Source organism: Epargyreus clarus, unplaced genomic scaffold (assembly GCF_041222505.1).
Source record: "Epargyreus clarus isolate Ecla_fem2 unplaced genomic scaffold, WU_Ecla_fem_2.2 ptg000007l, whole genome shotgun sequence".
In the NCBI taxonomy this organism is placed as follows: domain Eukaryota; kingdom Metazoa; phylum Arthropoda; class Insecta; order Lepidoptera; family Hesperiidae; genus Epargyreus; species Epargyreus clarus.
Window position 1 is genome coordinate 14642380 of NW_027332215.1, and position 19032 is coordinate 14661411.

At 37.5% G+C, this 19032-nt stretch overlaps 1 protein-coding gene across 6 annotated transcripts in view; it reads right to left on the reverse strand.

Annotated features, from left to right (window-relative positions):
- LOC140743488 (glucose transporter type 1) overlaps positions 1-15211 on the reverse strand; it is a 66010-nt gene extending 50799 nt beyond the window's left edge. For 3 of the 6 annotated variants that reach the window (XR_012102468.1, XM_073074786.1, XM_073074789.1), the window contains exon 1: positions 14862-15209. The gene's annotated coding sequence lies outside the window, so the exon portion shown is untranslated. Of the gene's footprint in view, positions 1-14861 lie in introns of all 6 variants that reach the window. The other 3 variants (XM_073074791.1, XM_073074790.1, XM_073074787.1) reach the window with 2 other exon arrangements.
- Between the last annotated feature and the right edge of the window lie 3821 nt (positions 15212-19032).

A 19032-nucleotide genomic window follows, 5' to 3' on the forward strand; every position in this document is an offset into this window, starting at 1 on the left:
GGATTTTATTTTATGTAAAGTTCATTTTAAACTGTTTAACCCGTAAATGCTTATATGATAATGAAACTCCGATAACAAGTGTACATGAAAAGCAAATTCAATATTGGACAATGTGTTCGCGCATCCGATTAACTGTGATTGAACTGGGAATTGCATGGTTTAATCATGCTAACGCTGAACCAATTTAACCGGTTTGTTAACTAAAGCCGAACCTCGTTGTAGATCTAACAGATATATGTATCCGTTAGATCCACAACAGAGAGCTTTGATAATAGGCTTCGTGTGAGTAATCCAGGAAAGTACAATCGCTCTCTGACCATACAGCACGTTCATTTGCAAACTATGTCTAATATTTGTATTTAATCTCAATAAAAGCACTTCATGCATGTTTATTATAACATACGCGGTGCTTTGTTGTTTTTGCTACTATTTATTAAAGCTTCCATTTTGTTACACAACGTTATTCAATGGCCATATATATTTTTTTAAATGTAGTATCTTTTATGAAATGGGAAGCACATTTGTTTTTATTGCGTTCATCAAACATGAATATTTACATATCATACTAGCTGACCCGGCAAACGTTGTGTTGCCAAATAAATAAAAAAATGTTATGGATGAATAACCCTTATCACTTAGGGGTATGAAAAATAGATAGTAACCGATTCTAAGACCTACTGAATATGCATATAAATTTTGGTGAAAATCGGTAAAGCCTTTTCGGAGGAGTACGGTTACTACCATTGTGATACGATAATTTTATATATAAGATATAAATGTTCAAAGCAACAATTGTACTAGTTCGATGTTTAAATTTGGCTACTAATTTAATCCTCTTATTACCCACTTCCTTGACTATGTCCTATTTACTTCGATGGTCCTAGTCCTCCTCCGAGTGCTGTAGGATCACTGGCATATCTATATCTACCTTATACATTACTACTATGTATTTTGCTGTATATACCGCGCAGAGGACTTGAAAATAGCCTCCACACTGGATACCTTCTTCGGTACTTCTAACACACAAAATGGTTTTAGTTAGAAATTGTAGTAACTACGGAACCATGGCCTATATGACATGCCAGCAAAGTCTAAATACGTCTATAAACGTCTTCGATTGAATCGAAGAACCGAGTTTCGCGAAAGGAAATTGCATTAGGGAGCAGGTTGTCATCAGAAAAGTTATCGAGAAGTGCTTTGCGAATAACATTTCAGTATTCATGTTTTGTGGACTACTTACCAGAAGGTGTTGACTGTGTTAGATGGACGAAACTGGGAGTGGTTCTAAAGTGAGCTGACCTTCCTTATCTACTCCTGTTCAATAGAATTCGGAGTCTGACCTAAGAACAGTAAAAGTTGGTATCAATATATCCGACCTTTTTCATTTCGAAAGCGGAGTACACCAAGCAATGTCCCTGTAGTTCCGGGACCAGAATAGGGCTACGGTATCCCCTGCCTGTCGTAAGAGGCGACTAAAAGGGGGCTTCCGGGGTTGCGGACGGCAAGAGTGGGAGCTCGAACCGCCTGGCCAGCAACCCCGGGATGGACGGCGGTATGTGTGGTCGCATACCGTCGTGAACACCAGATGGTGTGGTGAGTTTCAGCTCACCTGGGCGGAGCCCGACGGGGCAACGCGCCAAGTGGACTCCGGTTGCGTTCCGTTGGAGATCCCGGAGTCCTCTACGCAGCGCCGAGGACGGCCACCGGGGGGGTTTTAGTGCGGTAAGAATCCCACATTACCTCGTGCCGCTCCCACGGCATAGGGTACCTTTTGAAGGTTGCCCCCTCGTCAAAAAAAAAAAAAAAAAGACACACTAAGCAAGGATCCTCTTCCCCATTCTATTCAACATTTACAGAGGACTCATTATGCACAAGGCCTTTTACTTATGTAACAGCGGTGTTAACTTGCACTATACTAAGTTGTTTAATTCGATTTGCTTGACGAGAACATAAAATTAGGGAGCCAATGGATCGCCTAGAAAGAATAAGATTGGACTTTGGCCTTTTGATAAACAGGACCAAAACTAGTCATAAAATTTGACCGCTCTGTATCACTGCAACTGACAAATCTAAGTAACTTTGAAGTCTTGGACGCTGAGAGCAGCAGACAAAGGACCTTTGAGATATCAAAGAGCATTTGAGATAATGAGATTGAAGACGCACGCTAAGAATCCAATGCACAGCTTTCTTGGCCAATGTTTTATCTTAAATGAATTGCATCTGGTGGGTTCCTAGCTACTATCCAGCATGTACCGTATGTACCTGCACCGTATACTTAAATACGTTGATCATGTAACTCGAAGAAACAATTACAACCTTGAAAATATGGCAGGTAAAAGAAAAAGCAAGAGACCTCAAGGATGCAGCCCAAAAATATAGTCAGACCAAGAATCACAACATATGGAGACACCACTTAGTATGGTAACACATCAGGCCACTGACCGCAGTATTTAGAAAAATACTGTACAGCAAAGAAATCCCGACTCTTATATAAATATTTCTCCCTTTCTCTATAACCCGAAACACAGCAGCCCTTAGCATTGTTATTCGGCAGAATTATGTGTTCGGAATCTAAAAATAGTCCACCTTTAAACACTTATATAGTTATAATTTGTTTTAGTTAGATTAAAATTATACGCATTCATAACATACAATAAATAACAAAATATTTTAAAATAAATATAACCTACTTATGTCATTTAGATATTCATCATATTATCTATTTCACTTCCAACATTCTGTAAACGTTTTAACAGTAGACAAACAAAATCATTTCAATAGACGCTGGACCGTCGAAATATCTCTCAAATTCTTAGCTTTGAATTTTTCAAGGAAAAATGTTTGCTGTATTCGTTCAAGAGGTTTGTACATTTTGAAGCACGTAGCCGGCGCTCGATTTAAGCGATCCACTTCCTAGTTTTGAAGCGGCAATCGGTATCTCCGTAGACGGAAACCGTCGAGCGGCTCTCCGTTTCCGCTGTCAAGAGAAGCATTCCGCTGTACTCGAGCTACGTTCGAGCTGTACGAGCTACAAGTGCGTGTACAGTGTACAGTACACGGTTGACGGTACACTACGATGTATTGAACGAGTTCAACGATTGCACTAGCGGTGGGATTTGATTTAACGTTCCGTGTACACTTTTGTCTTCTTGTTTTGATATCCTTTTATAGTAGAAGTGCCGGTCCTGATATCTCTTGAAATTTAAGATACTTGTACTTCAGAACCTAAACTGACAACATTTTTATTGATTAATATTTTTGAGAACAGAAACAAAGATAAGCATATTTTCCACATTTGCAGATGATGTTCACAATCTTTTTGACTACGTTTCCCTTAATATTTCCAAACATGGTTGTAATAATTAAAGGTTCTATGCCTTGCAGGTTTTATTTACTGCTGTTAAGATGATTCAAAGTAGGTTTGTTGATTATTAGAAATTTATAATAATCGTACTTTTATCGTAAAGAATAAATGATGTTTTATATTAATTTTGTAGAAGTTCTAGTCTTTGATTGTAGATTTCTTCAATAATTTCCGTTTGTCGTCTATAAAAACGTGATAGAGAGACGAGGACTGAACAAAAAGGCATTAAAAGTGAACTTTTCCTACAAAGAACAAAGTAACGAACTATGTAGCCTGTGTATTAGAATTTCCCACGTTACCGACTTATGCCCTTCGGCTCTCCAAGCTTCATGCATTTTAAAGTTTATGGAACGAACACTAAGTCCAATTTTAAACAACGTAACGGATAAGCCAAGCAAGCGTAAAAGACATGTAATAACGACGGGCAATAAAGGTTGATTGGAAAAAAGTTTAAAAATAAGTTATAGTGCATCTTTACATTTTTAAAGAACTTTATATTCTTATACATATTGTTATCATAAATGTTTATGATTCATAAATGATGATGATATGTAAATCTCTAGTCTTTAGTGTAGAATTTTTGTATCTAAGTGACATTTAGAAGCGTAGTGCAGATTTCAGCCGTCTCAGGGCGTAGTGCGAAATTGCCCACGGTGCAGACCAACTTTGCCGTCCCCTTACATAATTAAATACAAAAACCTGCAAAAATCTGTATACTTCAATAGCAATAGAGAACCATAAAAATACACGGAGGTATAAGGTAATTTTAGTAGAAGGTTTTTGTAGTAAATTTCATAAAATAATCACTATAAAATTGTTAATAATACGTTGATTATTATCAGCAAATGCTGGTACTGAATTGCAATATAAGCGTCGATTATACATGTGGCTTGTGTAATTCTGCTGCCCCTGAACAGTGCCGCCCCAGTGACCCCCCGCGGGGGGTCCCCCCCGCTACCCTACACTTTCGGTAGAGGTTAATAAAATTATAATACAGGAAATGAAAAATACCACGAAAGGAATAAAAATATACGCAAGTGCAGCCACGCGTATAAGCAGCTTAAGGGGGGGGAGGGTGGAAGGGACGGCCTGCCCTGGGTCTCCGATCCTGGGGGCCTCCAAACAGAGTTACTAAAAAAAAGGTCGTAAGAATCAAACAATCTATGAAATGTGTATAAGTCACCGAAAAAAAACGGTCACGGGATCGTAGGCGAACTTTTTAGACTGGGCGCCTCCATTTAACTTTCCGCCCCGGGCCTCCGACGACCTTAGTCTGCCACTGCCTTGTTTAATATATATAGTTGACTAGCTGACCCGGCAAACGTTGTGTTGCCATATAAAAAAAATTGTTAAGGGTGAACAACCCTTATGACTTACGGGTTTGAAAAATAGATAGAATATTTGAAACTGCGATGTTAGCGAAGTCTGTCGAATCCAATGTGAAACATTCCAAAATCAACAACTACTTACGAATTAAAAATTAATTAAAAGAACCTGTTCCCACGGACTAATTTGTGAATCTAAACCATTCTCAAGTCCCCTTGAACACACACAACAAATTTCATCAAAATCAGTCCAGTCGTTTAGGAGGAGTTCAGTGACATACACACGCACATAAGAAATATATATATAAAGATTGATCGAGTATTTATATACAACGTACGATTAGGCGTCCTCGGGATGACACCCATCTAGATCGACCTATCCCCAAAAACGCCGAAACCCCACGTACTCTTATAGTCACTTAGTGTATACAAAAAAAACCTTATTATCTCCTCCGTAATCCTCCTTATATCATTAACGCTGTATTTTATTTAACTGCTTATTACGACTGTTACTATTACCAAGGGTGGATTACGGCTACAGATGATCCTTCACCAATATATTTTCGGAAACCTTGAACCTTGGTCATCCTTGGTGGGTAATTGTTTTTAACATTCCTGTAATTATTTAAAATTAAAATTATAATGATACTTATTACTTTTTATAGATAGTTTATGGGAATTACTTTCCTCACCATTCTTCATCATACTCCTACTCGTATATTGGATGTGTATTAGTTACTTTCAAGAAGCTAATTTTGCACCACCCATGTCTTATTTTAAAGTTTATACATATAACATAGATTAGTAAAGATACTTCGCCGCCTTGAAATTGAATGAAGCCACAAACGGCTTATTAGTAAGTTCTTTTTTTTAATTCTTAACAAATAAAAGCATTTTTAGAGAAAATTTACGACTAAATAACTAATACTGCGTAATTTACATAATAAATAAATAATTATTTCAAATATTTTAGGGACATTTTAGCACGGAGACGTGGCAAAACTTTTTATTTCAATTCTCAAGACTGGGAACATTTTTTTTGTGAGGAGTGAGTAATCTTTACTTATCTATGACATATAACAATTTATTTTAAATACAGTTTACGCGTCTTGAAAAAATAGTTCATATTCTATCCTATAATGCCTGATCGCACTTAAGGATAGAAACAAATATTTTTTAAACTGAAAAAAAAGATAAATTAAACCACTTTAAACTCCGCGAAGTGGTACGAGTGTTGTCATTTTCGAGATATTATGTGGAATGTCGTTTATGTCCACTTCCCCGCGTTAACGTGAAGGGCTGTCGACGACACTCGAACAAATTATTGTAGTGGAGACTTGGAACCTTATTTTTTTTTTATAATATAGGAGTAGCAGACGAGCATGCAGTCCACCTGATGGTAAGTGGCTACTGCCGCCCATGGACATCTGTAATCAATCCCAGACAGGATTAGATATTCCTGTCTGAGGTCGGCCACAGATGCGCCGCTACCCCTGAGGACTAAGCTGGAACGCCTCGGAAAAGTATGTCTCCCTTACCACACCCTTCAAACCGGAACACAGCAGCGCCTAACACTGCTGTTATAAGGTAGAAATAGGTGTGGCGGTGGTGCCGCCGGAGCCGAACCACAATGGGTTCTACACCCTTCAAATCTTACCGGCATTCCATCGTGGCGTCTCCAGCTACGTGGCCGTGGCTACCACTGGCGACTGAGAGACTCAAGTAAAGTAGCGACTGGTAGGCAGTGGTTACATAGTTTATATCAGCCAATTTTTGAAAATATGGGTTGGTGGCACTTTGCATCAAATTGAAGCCGAGATGGTATTTTGCCCTAATCTTATGTAGATTTAAGTGAACTATCGTTCAACACTTTTGAAGTATAGAATATCCGTACTTTTGAAGAAATCGTTGGCAATTGGTGTAGCATACTCCTGTACATTCATTTATTGACCAACGTCGTCATAACGCCTGAGTAGCCAGAATCCAAACAGGGGCCTCTCCCATGGCTAAGCTTCCAATTAAGCGATTGCCAAATAGTCGCCAGATAAATTACCTATCACATATTTCAATATAAATTGTTATGATTTATAGCTGACAATGCCGCCATGGCATCCTGATTACTCTAACTTAAAAATCCTATGATGATTATTAAAGTGTGACACTGGTAGAGCACGTCTCATATTATTTTACTTTTACTTATTATTTTTATGATTATAGTAATACATAATATTCTTTCGAACTGACTTTTTATTACTATAAACATTGGCATTTTATGAAAGGAAACGTATGGCCGGCTACGCTACGATCATTACGTAGCGGAGATTGCTACGAGCTACGCCCTACGCTACGCAGTACTCAACCCTTAAAGTTATTTCCAGATGTCAGGACCTAACACTTTCGGTATTCCTTCCTCTAACAAGATGGAACTAGACGTCAAACATGGTACAAATGTAGAATGTCATAAAGTTTACGCTACATCGACGTCTGTTATTCAATATATATGTTGTTTTTTTCTTTTTTATAATATGAAAGTAGCAGACAAGCATGCAGTCCACCTGATGATAAGTAGCTACTGCCGCCCATGGACATCTTTAATCAACTCCAGATAAGATTAGATATTCCTACCTGAGGTCGGTCACAGACGCGCCTGAGGACTAAGCTAGGACGCCTCGGAAAAGTGTGTCTTCCTTAGCTTAACACTGCTGTTATGAGGTAGGTGAAGGTGATGCCGCCAGAGTCGAACCACAAAGTTCTACCACCTTCAAAACTGATGAACTAATGATAAATTAACTAATATGGGATTTTGTACAATATGTAGTCAATGGCGAGTAAATTAACCACTAACATGGCAAGTTAGTACGAACACACGATACTATTGCATGTTACACACAGCTAATAATAACCACAAACTGTTTAACTAATGCAGTCTCTGGCGTATCGAAACAATATGTCAGATTAAGCAACTCCGAATACTGAATGACAGCTAGTACCAATCATCAGCGATGTGACATTGCATTGAGTAGCCTAAGCAAACTGTCACACTTATAAGATTATGTTTGTACACTTGTTATATATTGGCCTTAATCACCATAGTTAGAAATTCGCCTTAAACAAAATTACTAGAAAGACATCCGATCCTGCACCGCCGCCGTGCCGTGGGAACGCTGACTCCGCACCACCGCTCCGTTTCCATCGTACAGTCCCGAACGTGGGAATTCACTCTGGGCGCTAACATTGCCCCAGCAAGTCACTTAGGATAGTTAGTTTTCCTTTTGAAGGTTTCCCCCTCGTAAAAAAAAAAAAAAAGGATAGTTAGTTTTAATTTAGGTTAGATTTAATCGAAACCATGTAATATTCTGTTTTGATTAAATACATATACTTAAGTAATTCGGTCTTTCTGTATCCTGGCTGCTGCATCCCGACGCATTATATAACTCACTTGTAAGATAACCGTTATTAAAGTATTGGCTTGACTTTTGAAAGAGTTATATTTATATCATTCAAAAAAAAATTATTCTGTAGATAGATCGTGTCCTAATCATAGATAAGTAAAGATTACCCACTCCTAACAAGAATATGTATCCAGTTTTGAGAATTGAAATAGTTGCGTAAAAAAGTTTTGCCACGTCTCCGTGCTAAAATGTCCCTTAAATATTTGAAATAATTATTTATTTATTATGTAAATTACGCAGTATTAGTTATCTATACGTAAATTTTCTCTAAACATGTTTTTATTTGTCAAGAATTCAAAAAAAAGAACTTACTAATAAGCCGTTTGTGACTTCATTCAATTTCAAGGAGGCGAAGTATCTTTACTAATCTATGATTAGGACCATATATTAGTAAAGATACTTCGCCGCTTTAGAGAAAATTTAAGAATAAATAACCAATTTACGTAATAATTACGTAATTTACGTAATTATTAATTTATTCACATTACTTTACACACAAAATCATACTTGCCTGGTATACGACCCTCAGGCCCTCTGAGTATCTGCATTTAAATTTAACGGAAGTGTATTTATATAGTAACGCCCTAAGACCAATGATGACAACACATTTCAGTTCTGTTTTTACACAGGAGGAATTGTGTTTCTTTTTTTTAAATTATTTTTAATTTTTTATCGTCGAACATGATATTTATATTTGCCTATATGATTCCAGATGGATGGCGAAACACAAAACTTTACTTGCGTTCACCGGATCATCGGATGAATACAAGACGTCAAAATGTTTTATCACCTATTTAAGAATCTTTACAACACTGCAACAGAACATTAAAACAACAGTAAACAATCGCAACAGCCAGTTGAAATATAAATCCGATTTACAGCTCGGTCCGATATTATTGTCAGATGACCTGCCGCTTATCTCACATAGTCATGATTTGGTTATCGTTATCGCTTTGTAGTAATACTCGTAACCAGAGGCATGCGGTCAGCCAACACAGCCTCATTAGCTGTGGTGCCGGCTGCCCAATGCCCATACAGTTGCCGCGTACGGCGATCAACGCATCTAATTCTCTAGCCGAGTATAGTGACTGGGTTAAGCGAAGCATGAACAATACCTTGCAGCAAAACATTACATATAATTAATATCCTCATTTAACTATCCTTTTTGTATTCTTCGTTGATTAGAGCCTATACTTAAAATCCAACTTATGGCAGTAACAAGGTATTGATCTAACTCGCTTAAGTTAATCGTACATTCTTCAAATGCATTCTATATTTTTAGTGGATCTGATATAAATATTTTTTTAAGATTTGCAATATTAGAAATAATTAATAACTTATGGAATTTGCCACATCTTGCAACTCCATAAAACCATTATACTATGGATTACACAGAAATGTTTCAATACGGAATTAAGCCGTCTAACTCAGTCTAACTAGTCAGTGAGCTTGGTATCGTTGACAACTAGAATATTGTAAACTTTGGACGCTACCAAATAGGCTTAACTGATAACTACTGCACCGTCCCAGAGGTGAGCTGTACTCAGTATTATGGAGCCTTAGTTTTGCTTTACAGTTTCAGAATCACCTCTAACATAAATTTATAAAGTTAGGCTTGTGTCGAGAACAACTTGCTTTATTTAGACACTGAATTGAATATTCCCTTTTAGCTCCATAGTGGTTACGAGAGAACTAATCCTAAGATAGAATTCCCAGATTTATTTGTCTGAGGTTTTGAAGTCAACTAAATATAGGTGATCTGATTTCGAATCTCGATGCAGACATTTCAAGAAATGTCAAGACATATAGGTGAGATGCAACCTCGTATATGTTTCTAATTTCAGACAGGACACGTCAACCGAATTGCACTGAAAGGTCTATTTCTGTCAAACACATCATAGAATAAACAGTGTGGGAGGCAGCTTTGAAGTCTGGGGTTCAACAACATGGATTCGGTATTTGGTCGAGTGCTGACCATACATTGCAACGGTATCTAATAAAGAGATTGAACCGAAAAGTGACTTCAGTTGCAGAGGCATTCAAATAAGCCCGGAAAGAAGAGACCCTATGTTAGATTGACTCAAACGTTTCTTTGCCTTCAGTTTCATATTGCTGCAGTATGTAGTATGTATTTGAAAAATATCAATATTTTCCATATACGGCATGTTTTATTTTCTTCAGCATACTTTTTGTTTTCTATATATATAAAAATAATACGAGTATTCTAACGACTCCTCCGATTTTGAGTTTGTTTGATTCGTATTGGCAAGGGCTCTGATCCTATAGGATATCCAGGATCTGATAATTGTCCCTGTAGTTGTAGGGCTACGGTATCCCCTGCCTGTCGTAAGAGGCGACTAAAAGAGTGCTTCCGGGGTTGCGGGCGGCAAGAGTGGGAGCTCGAACCGTCCAGTATGCTACCCCGGGAAGGACGGCGGTATGTGTGGTCGCATACCGTCGTAATCACCAGATGTTGCGGGAGGAGCGAACGCTCCCCTAGGGCAGAGCCCGATTCGGGCATCGCGCTTGGAGGACTCCGGTTGTGTTCCGTTGGAGATCCCGGAGTTCTCCTAAAAATACTTTTAATATGTAGTCTGTGAACCTATTTTACCGATACAACGCATTCCTTCACGTCACTAGTACAAAAAAATAAAATTATGACATTTCTATTCAGTGACTTCACTGGTGTTGCGCGTAAAGTGTGGATATATATGTTTGCCTCTTTCTACGTAACGCCTCAACTTTTCGTGTTACACTTGATTTTACTCCTCATAAAATTTCCGTACCGGGCCTTATAACTCAAATCGTTTCTTAAGGAGTAAACTCCAAAAAAAAAAAGGATCTGTGTGAGGTGGCTACGCGAACTCAGTGGCTAAACGACGCAACACTAACGTGTTTGGATTCATTTGATATATTTTGGCAAGAAGACTGGTCCTACATGATATCCGTGGTCTGATGTTGAAACTTGAAGGTGGTGATGGAAATTCTGTATAAAGCTTTTAAAATCATTCATTGTAACAGAATAGTATAATGTATCTTAGATCTGTGAGTATAATGCTACTTGGTAATGGGTGTTAACCACAAACCTGTATTTGTTTTGTAGTGTTAACTATATTAAGTTATCAAATGGATTTTACTAAAAAAATATAAAGATATGTTTAACCCTTTGACAACAAGGACGAAGAACAAACAACTGCAAAACCGTTTCATTTCTTTTTAGTGTGAAATATTTTAAAAATAGTACATATATGTTGCCTTTGAACTTTGCAGGTAATTCTTGTTGCTGAGGTAGGAGGTATATTTATAAGCTATCTGCAGAAAAGAGCAATCTGTGCTATTAACGGCCACGCCTGTCACAGGTGTCTGAGATACGTTATTTAAGAGTATTTTAGTGTTATACGAGGACTTAGGTATTAAAAAGTTAAATAGGGCAATATATTAAGGGTGCGTACAAATTTGTCGAATGCGCTGCGAATGGGCTTGTTTGCCAAAGGGGTCGCGAACTCCCTGGATGGATGGAACATGGATTATGTAGCGCATTCTCTTTACAATCTGCTCTTGCGCATTACCTAGAAAACATTACCTATGAAAAGAATGCCTTTTTTATTAGCTTCCAACCTCGCCTGTTGGAAGCTAATAAAAAAGGCATTCTTTTCATAATAACGGATGTTATAATTGCCGCTTTAATATTGTAACGACAAGTTGCAAGTAGTGCTGATCATACAAGAAAAGGTTACGGGGAAAACCTAGAGAGAATGCTGCGTCTGTAGTACCATCACATTCTTCAGAGTTGCAGCCTTGGAAATAAGGAGTGCCGTAATGACCTCCATAGGAGTTTAACAAGAAATAAATTATTTATTATATGCTTAAAAATCTCAGTTTTGTTCCTAAGTAGTTAAGCTAAGTAGGCACTCAATTTTAACTGTAATGTTAAAATCGTATAGAATTAAACGGTGAATGTTAGATGGAATTTATTCGAAATACGTGGACAACCCAGGATGAAGATTGTCAAGGAATGTCTTCAGGCAAGTATTTAAATGAAGAATTATTTTCAGATGGAATATCTATGTTCTTAGGTTGGATTTTGTGTACCACGATAAGACGGACCTCGAGCGATATTATGTATCTAAATAAAGTTTCTTTAATGTTATGTTTATACTTCTTTATCTTAGTCTCTTGTTAGCCTATTTCTTTGACATGACCTGTAGCCTACACTACAAGATCGATTTTAACATATGAGTTGTGGGTTTATCTTGGTGGCAACAATGACACTGATTATACCTATTAAATTATTTAAAAATAAAAGTGGCGTTATTGATTTGCTTTTGTCGGCAGCATATGCGAATTATTGGCGCAATCAGAATGTTTGATTATGTAAAAAATACATATATTCAAGTTAATTTGACGTAAGTTTAGTCAGGCGCAGTAAGGTAAGTGTAAGGTTATCAGCCAGTGAATTCCATCATAAGCAGTGATAGCCTAGTGGTTAAAAAACGCGGCTTCTCGATCGACGGGTCCGAGGTTCAAATCCCAGGCACGCACCTCTGATTTTTCAAAATTATGTGCGTATTAGAAATTAATTCTCACTTGCTTAAACGGTGAAGGAAAACATCGTGAGGAAACTTGCATACCTGAGAGATTTATAAAAAATCTCAAAGGTATGCGAATTCTACCAATACGCACTTGGCCAGCGCGGTGGACTATGGCCCAATCCTTCTCATTATGAGAGGAGACCCTTGCCCAGCAGTGGGACGTTAATGGGTTGATGATGATGATGATGATATCACTTATATTGCGGGTAGTAGCACGTAAAATATATCCCTATAAAAAGGCTGTGATAACGTCGGCTTTTTTTAGTTGTATCGCAGACAGCTCATAATTAAGAGGAAATTGTTAGATAAGTAATTGGTGTAGTAAAGGTAAAAATTGTGGTTATTATTTCAAAATACTAATAGTATTGTGTTAAAGCAAATCAAGTAGAAAATTTGGTAAAACCTGTAAAATAAATATACGTATGGTTTATACCATACGTATATTTACCGTAATGTATTTTGTGCAATAAGCTTTGTGAAGCGACTAAATTTCGTATAAATAAATATGCTTTGTATATGATTATATACAGAACTGGGATAGTTAAAAAAAAAATATATATATACGGTCGAATTGAGAAACCTCCTCCTTTTTTGAAGTCGGTTAAAAATGGCAATATGTTATTAAATGAGTGTGTACTAACTGAGTTTCTTTTAGTATTTTGTTGTTACACCTATGTGGTTTGAAGTCAAAAGTGATGATAAAACTTGAACTTTGTTAAATGTTCGAGCTGTAGTGGCATACGTGAAACCTGTTGCATTCGTGCTCGCTCGTGGGTCTTGCCTGTTGTATGGTGGACTATTTGTGTAGTGTTAACTTGAGTGTATTGTGCATCCAGCTTTATGTTTTGCTCATTAACTTGATTATTTAAGGTTATTCACATCTATTTATGTGTTTGTTTCTTTCTTTTCATGTTAATTATATACTTTGTAGTAGATAGTTTAAGCAATAAGTACGATATGCAAACTACGTTTTTTATACATGTTTCAACTTTTAAACGTATTTTTTACAGTTATAACACTTAATAAGGCTTTTAATCTAATTTAAACGCAGTAAATACAATATGTGTTCGGTGTACATATTTATATAACAGTATGTGTATGTGTGTGTTTATAAATGTATATAGTGTACTATGTATATAAAAATGTAGTAAATATTGTAAATGTAGGTTATAATTGAGTATGTTTTTCTCAGTTCTTGTACATTAGAGTTTTTCATTTATTACTAATATTTGTGTGAGAATTGGCAACGCTATCAAATATAAGTACTTGTATACTTCAAATATCGATAATACATAAGTATTCTGGTTACTATACAAAATGTATTGGTTACTGTTGTTGTTAATTATATCTATCATCCGTTAATTCGCAACGCTGATTGCAATCAGTCAATTATTGCTCTACGTGATTATAACATGTGGACAATTGTGTATTGTGGACGTTTGTCTTGTATATTAATTATCTTGTAATCAATTGGTATCTCCGCAGGAGTTATATTCGAATACAATTTCGTTGTAGCTTTCACGTAAAGCAGTCTCGCTTTTAAATTATAATGGAAATGCGGTATGTGCACTCGCTGACAGAAGATAAGGCGCTAGCCGCTAGCCACAAGAACTACAAGAACGCACAGCAGTATGTAAGATGTTAACTTTCTTTATCCTCATTCCAAATTCTGTTATATGACCGTAGCTGAGTCTTCCTCGCGTAAATCAGCCATATTCCGCATCATCCATTAATTCCCAGGAGATATTATATTTTATAATGTTTAGACCCATATAGTTTACATGTTTTATCTTAAGAAAACAAAATACTCTTTTACTTGACGTCATTATCATGCTGATAAAATATGCACAACTCTTCTCGGGTACAATTTATTACAATTATTTTTTACTGACCTCTTTATCTCTTTCAGTTCCGTTGTCGTGCTCTCTTTCTATTGCCACCGACTTTTGCGATATCGACGGACGCACTTACATAAACGAATCTGTGTCACAGAATCGGGCGGAATACTGCAATACCGTGCACATGTCCGCGAGCGTATATCGTAAGTAACCGCTCGAGGCATTTCATTTTTTATGAATGACAGCAAGGATTTATGCGAGCACGACTCGTTTCAAAAAAGCGCACGTACCTGGCAGTGGTCTCTATCAAGGGTGGTGGTGTGGCAGCGGATGGGTGTAAACGAGTCGCAAGGTCGCCCCTCCTCATCCACCTGGTCCTAGCGATTAGCTGAAGCTCATCGCCGGCCCGCGGCCACCGTCCCCGATCGATTTTTGGAACGTAATCCGGTCACACATGGAGATACGAGCTAGACCCGGCGGCGGCGGCTGCGGGGCGTGTTCGTAAATCTGTCGAGGCCGCCGAGCGCGACCGCGGCACTCGCGCGTTTAATCCCACTCTAATTTCGGTCGATGCGATGGCGGAGGAGACTCGCGCATGACTAGAGCGGGAGTGTGGACGCCCCGGCGGGCGGCGAGCGTAGCGTCGTGCGCAGTGACGCGCGCAGGATCGATATTGCGGGGCGTGCGCTGCGGCTCCCCGAAACCGTCCCCACACAAGCATAAAATACCCTTTATTCATTTCATGACGTACGGAATCGATGTCATGATCGAAGAGCGAGCCTGGAAAGTGCGCGCGACCCTGTGCATGCGCAGCTTCCTGTCACATCGTCGAAACATATCATACCATGGTCGAACATACCAATGCCATTGTACATACATATATAATAAGATTAAATTGGACTGACACTGAATTAAAAAAATACAGTTTAGTTTTTTGCGTATTTTAATCGACAATATATGATGTTAATTTTAGATAAAAAATTCTACGTGGGATTGCACATTTACGCTCTATACATTATTAAAAAAAATAATGCATAGACGCTTACAAATGGATTCTACCTTTAACCAGCATAAAGTAGCATGAAGTTTTATTTTATGACGTTATCATTTTTGCGTTCATTTAAACTCTACACAATGGGATACAATAGATTCCAGGACAAAAAAACTTGCTTTTGAACTAAATTCTTGCGGCACGTGAGCTATTTTGAATAAATATAATCGTGGTGGCGGCGTCGTGCTTTTGGGTTGCAAAAGGGCGGCTCTACTTGCACCGGCTTATCCGTACACTGTGATGTCACGAGTGTCAAAAGCACCGCATGCATTCAGACCGTAGAAACAAAAGGCTTGGTTTCAGTGAGCTCAATTTTCAAACCAAACTTAAATTTTCACACAAGAGCTGAAGGGTTATCAAAAGCTCCGGTTTACGACGAGCTATTTCGTATTTATATGCATTTATAAAGTTTAATTTCAGACATTGCTTTAATAGGTAAAGTGTTACTACAAAATTTCGCGCGCATGTATCATGATCACAAGATTCGAATTATAGTGTCTATTAAGTGGAAAATTAAGTGCAATTATCATTTTAACAAAATGAACCATTATAATATCTTTAAATAAATTCCTACTTCAAACCATAGATTAGTACTTCAAACGCAAATTGGATTAAAGCTTCCGAGCACGGTGCATATCTTTTGATATTTCACTAAAAGTTCGCAGTCGATTTGAAGTGCTACAATAAAATTGATATTCGTTTTTTAAAACGTACCCAACTGTTTTATCAAATTTCAATATTAGGACGTGAATAAATGTGCAGTTAAAAATCTAATATTTTTCCCTGCGTGCAAGTTTGAAACCGATATTTTGAATACTTTTACTAAAAAAATAAATTTTAACGTTAAGAATAAGGATATTACGGGTGGGTTGCATCCTGTAATCTTAACGTCTATAAAAGCCTAAACAACCGTCAAATTCATGGTTAAAAAATCATTAGTTACACCATTTTAATTAAGGTTGAATTTAGTAATAACTAACACTTAAAATTAATAGCTCGAATTCTGTCGGTTAAAGTTACAGTATTTGCCAAGTTCCCTATCTATCAACGTCGACTAAAATTGTGGTGACAGCGACATCAATGACGTTAATGACAAATAAATACCTACCGTTAAAGTTACTGTTATATTTAACTTTAACGCAAACTTTAAACGGGCATTCGAAGCAACCCTTAATAATTAAAAATTAGATTCAATGACAAAAGCAGTGCGTATAACAGACGTGCGAACAATATGTTCAATACTATGATAAACGTGATATAAATATATGTATTATGCTGGTGATGCAAAATGTGTAGTTTTACTAAGCCATCTATGATTACGAATACAATGAAAAAGGTAAAGTCGATTACTTTGAAGTAGCCCTCATGTATTGAGCATTTTATATAACCTACATAATATGTATTATGCATAAAAATAACTCAATCATTGTTTTTTTTATTCGATATATTAATAAAAGAAATTCGACCTACTTTAACAAACAAGCCTCAAGACAAGCCTCAAGGATTTCACTACGAAAGTTATCTCAATAAATACAAAATATATCTACACATCTGTGAGAAATAAGATTTTTTCTATGGTTTGCACCCATGGATTGATCCTAAACCTACCAGAAAGATAAGTTTCATTAGTGGCCGCGCTGGGTCATGGCGCTACAAAAATTTCCCCAAACTCCGGTGAGCAACTACAAACGAATTATTTTTACTACAAAAACTACTTACCAGCGTCTAAAGGAATAATAAAAAAAGTTCAATTTTCCGAAGTCGGGTGCCAAGTACTATGTACCACATAGCCCCGATCTCCTTTGGTCATATCATTATCTACGAGATACGAACATTGTACAATATTTTCTGTAGCAAACGATCGATACTATTACTTATTATCCAATATTTATAAGTATATACATATAAATAAGCAAGAACAAAAAAGTTCAGTTCCATTTCTGTTCATCGATTTAAGAACAAGTACCTAAATAAGTACCTTTTTCTTTACTGTAATATGTATGGATTTGATTGGTATGTCATGAATTTAAATCTTAATGGCATAGTCATCATCCATTATTCCAGTGCCAGCTGGTTCTGATCTGAAATTCTGATCGATAGAGTTTTCTCGGCATGTTTTTTCTACCGTTGAAACCAACGATAATAATAAATTTACTGTAATACGCACATAATTTGCCTAAAATCAACGGTACCTGCCCAGGATGCGAATCTCAGACGTCCTGACTTACGCAAATTTCAAACGACTTAGGGCTCGAACACAAAACTGCGATGCGACGCGATGCGAATTCGCAACGCAGAAAATTGCGATGCAAATTGCTGCGATGCGATATCGTGCGGCGTAGCGTCTCTCAGGGTGACCAACAACAACAACCACTGTGCGATGCGAATCAATTCGCAAGTTCTTGCGATGCGTCGAGGGAGCTCGCAGATTTTTGCGATGCGACGTCGCATCGCAGTTTTGTGCACGAGTTTCAAACAAGTAAACTATCACTGCTACTAATATTTTAATAGGATGATCATTCTAACTAATGATGACAACTTATTCTTAATGTAAAATAACATTTTAAAGCGAGGCGGCTTATGCTGATACCAAAATGTATGAATGTGCATTTAGGTTATACTACAAAGACAATTAAGTGGCTTAGAAAAACAAATGGCTATCATATATGGTCGCATTTGGTTACCTTACTTCAAACCAATTGAACTTTAAGGGTGGGTGGTACTGAAGGCCCGTTTAAAGTTTACGTTACAGTTAACTACGACAATAACTTTGACGATAGCGAAGGAATATAACAATTCCCGTTTTGCACCAAGTGATCTGTCATAAAATTGTGGCAACTGCGACATAAATGACGTAACGACAAATAACTTGGTGCAACACAGAATTGTTACATTCCATCGCTATATTAAAGGTGGCAGAACTCTTCGTGGTTCGACTTCAGCAACAGCAGCAATAGGTGTGGCGGACACTTATTTCTGCCTCATAACAGCAGCGTTAAGCGCTGCCGTGTTCTGTCTTGAAGTGTGTAGTAAGGGAGACATACTTTACCGAGGCATCCCAGATTAGTCGCATCAGGTAACGGCGCGACAGAACCTTCATAATAGGTACTTCTCATACACTACACCATGAATAGCTTTACCGTAGATTTAACGACTGCCTAGGATTTTTAACGTTAAAGTTACATTTTTTTTTTATTTTTTCGCCGATCATAATTTTTTTTTATAATATATGAGTAGCAGACGAGCATACAGTCCACTTGATGGTAAGTGGCTACTGCCGCCCATGGACATCTGTAATCAACCCCAGATAGGATTAGATATTCCTACCTGAGGTCGGCCACAGATGCGCCGCTACCCCTGAGGACTAAGCTGGAATGCCTCGGAAAAGTCTGTCTCCCTTACCACACCCT